This window comes from Seriola lalandi, unplaced genomic scaffold (genome assembly GCF_002814215.2).
Source record: "Seriola lalandi dorsalis isolate HSWRI2012SDOR001 ecotype SW California unplaced genomic scaffold, Sedor1 jcf7180002054548, whole genome shotgun sequence".
Classification (NCBI taxonomy): domain Eukaryota; kingdom Metazoa; phylum Chordata; class Actinopteri; order Carangiformes; family Carangidae; genus Seriola; species Seriola lalandi.
Window position 1 is genome coordinate 226244 of NW_019525101.1, and position 3295 is coordinate 229538.

Here is a 3295-nt window from a genome sequence, read left to right on the forward strand (position 1 = left end):
GTGGTGTGGCATAGCGCATTACTCCGTTCACATCCACACGTGTGGTCTTCGTTTCAAGTAGATTTACCGCCTCTTGGTCCTGTCTAGACCGGGTCACTACTTTCTCCTTCCTATATGGCAGTGTATCAAGCTGCCACAGCTTCTCGACGTTTCTGAGGAGCTCCGTGTTGGCAGGGACTGTGGACGTCAGGAGACACTGCTGCGGCCGTAGTTGTTGCTCCACTAACCGTGCCGGGCCCTGTAGCGTCCAACCCAGTTTAGTCCGAATGGCGACTGGTCCACCCGGGGGACCCAACTTCACTGGCTCAATGGGGGTAATGAGATGTGGGTGATCCGCACCAATAAGGATGAGTGGTCTGGCGTTCTCAAACTGCTGGAGGGGGAGACCTGCTAGGTGCCTGTACCTTTTCTGAAGACTAGCCACTAGATAGGAATGGTCGGACAAACCCAAGCGAGTAGCTGTAAAGGCTCTGTTGATGCAGAATCTCTTCTTAGGCTGTAAGGCGGGAGATAAACTGAATGATACAGCCGCCCCCCGGAGGATCTGGACGTCCTGACGGATGGTTCGAAGAGCGAGATCTTCTGGTGTCCCCTCTAGACCCAGCTTCTCTGCAGCGGCGGAAAGGAGCATTGTGCGCTCAGACCCATCATCCAGTATGGCATAAGTATCCAGGGTGCGCTTACCGTTACACAGAATCACCTTAATCACCTTTAGCAGCACACGGTTGCAGTCCGTTGGTCGATCTAGGTAGAGTACCTCGGTGGATGTGTTTACAAGGCAACTTGTCTCTATTGACTCCTCCTTAGGTGCTCTGCTGTTAACTTCATGGAGTACTTGCAAGTGCTTGCCCTGGCAGAGGCCACAGAGCTTCTTAAGGGTACACTGTGCAGCCTGATGGGACCTTCCGCAGCGCCAGCATTTGTTGTTGGACCGTATCCACTCAGTGATCTGGGCTTTGGTGAGCTTCTGGATGGCTGAGCAATGATTGAGGTAATGTGCTTCATTGTCACAGTAAGGACAGTATGCCTTTGCTTTAGGCCTCCTCTTATCTGCAGGGGCGGAGGAGTTGATTCCCCTTCCCTCTGCATCCTTAGCCCCATGGAAGACAGACGTCGTACGATGTACATAACGACCCTCTGACCTCCGTCCCTGGTTTCCTTTCTGTTCTTTGTTAGATGAATTGCCATCAAAGTCTTGACACCATGTCTCATACTGGAGCCAATCTGCGAAGTCCTGGAGTGTGTACGTGGTTCCTGGACTGCGAAACATACAGCGCCGAAAGTCTGACCTCATTTCCAGCGGCAGCTTACTGAGCAGACGTGCTACATGCGATCCACATTGCAGCTCAATCTCACCTGCTGGACCCAGAGTCTTCAGCATTCCCACCAGCGACTGAACCCGTAAGGCGAACCTCTCAAAGGCGGCGGTGTCACCGCGACAGATATCAGGTGAGGTCATAACACTGTCTATCCTCTTTAATGCGACCTGGTACGGCTGCCCAAACTTCTCATTCAGAGCAGCCATGGTGTCTGAATACGGAGTGGGTGAATGGAGGTATGAATCCGCCACTAGGCACGCTTCTTCCAGCTTTAGGTGGTCTGTTAAGATCTGATATTTGAAGAGCTCTGTTGCGTCAGCTGGTAACAGGTTCTCTAGAGCAATCTTCAATCGAGCGAACTGACTTGGGTCTCGCTGGCTGAAGTCCGGTACAGTTGGCCGGGGTCCCCTGTAAGATGACTCTGCTCGAGGGGGTTCACTGTAGGACTGTCCGTAGGAAGGCTCTGCCGGCCCTTGCTTAGGTGCAGGTGCACCTTGTGGTGGAAGCGCTGGTTGAGGAGGGGCCCATTGTGCTGCTGGTGTATCAGCCTGCAGGCCTGGCTGGCGCTGGATTGGTGTGGAGCTGGACTGTGGAGGATGCTGCTGAGGATCTCCATAATCCAGCTGTTTAGGGAACAGACCCACCTGGTATAGACGACCCTTGTCTGGAGGGGGAGCACTCACTGCTGCTGGTCTGTCGTGGGTCTTAGCAACGGAGGGGGTGTTGAACCTGATTTCCTGGAGCTCGTGCATCACCTGGTCCAGGAGGTCTGCCACCTTATTCCTCTGTGGCTGCTCTTCGGGCTCTGGCCATGGTGGTGGGGGTTCTGGCCATTCCTCTTCTTCACATTGTTCCCCTGCTGAGGGCAGAGCTTGAGCAGGTGGGGGTACGTCGTCAGGCCACCCGCCGGAACCTGGCTGTAGATCGAGGGACCTTATGGGGGCGTGGCTTACTGTAGCTGCCTGTGCTTCCTGGAGGCTGCGTACTGAGTCAACGAGCGACCTCATGTCCTTTCTGAGTGAGTGAAGCTGCCCAAAATCCCTATGAATGGCTAACTGAGCTTCACGAAGCCGTGTGTTCTCCTCCCTTATCACCTCCAGCTCCTGATAGAAGCCAAAGGAGCTATACTGCTTTTCTTGGTCTCTCTTGCCTTGGAGACGATAAGGTGAGTGGCTAGAAGAAGTGAGGGAGGTCATCTTGGCTGCTCCCTCTTGGTGATGATACTCATCCTCTTCATGCCCATGTTCGTATGGTACTGTGCTTGAGTAAGGTGTATTTTGTGGTTTACCCCTTGGATAGTCCAGTTCGTAATCCTCTAGATGACGTGGTGGATGTCTATCCCTCTTAGGACGGGCTCCACTGCTGTACTGTTGCATCCTTATCCTGGAGTAAAGGTCAGAATCCGGCTCGAAGGACCTCAATGTTACTGAGGGTTGTAATAAAGGACTGTATTAATTGTTGTTTGTTTATCCTGATTTCTATCTTCGCCCCAGGTGTGTCTGTCAAAACACAGATGCTGACAACTCTTCTTTGGTTTGACTGTTTAATAGGTTCAGGCAACAGTACAGAACATGGGCACAGCTTTGTGTGAATGGTTCTGTCCAAAAGGAAGGAAAAAAACATTATCTGGCCCACATTACACGCACAAACATATATGACATATGCACCTTTAATATTTGTAACAAACACACAACTTTCTGTATATATAGTATAACTAGTTAGCATAAACAGCGAACTCACTAACTTAAATACAGAACAAATATGTAGCTACACATCCACTTCTAGCTGACCAATTAACAACCATATGCTTTAAGTTAGCAAGCAGCTCCAAGCTAGGTGTCTATAATTATCAACTTATGAAAACAAAGGATAATGAACTAGCAACATAAATAATACGACTTACAGGTCTCACGGACGCACGCACACAATAACGGTGAAATCAATTAGTCTCTGACTGGCAGCCTCCGTTCTCTCTC

At 51.0% G+C, this 3295-nt stretch overlaps 1 protein-coding gene across 2 annotated transcripts in view; it reads right to left on the bottom strand.

Moving 5' to 3' along the window:
- LOC111661659 (zinc finger protein AEBP2) overlaps window positions 1-3295 on the bottom strand; it is a 33360-nt gene that overhangs the window by 15189 nt on the left and 14876 nt on the right. The window lies entirely within an intron of this gene.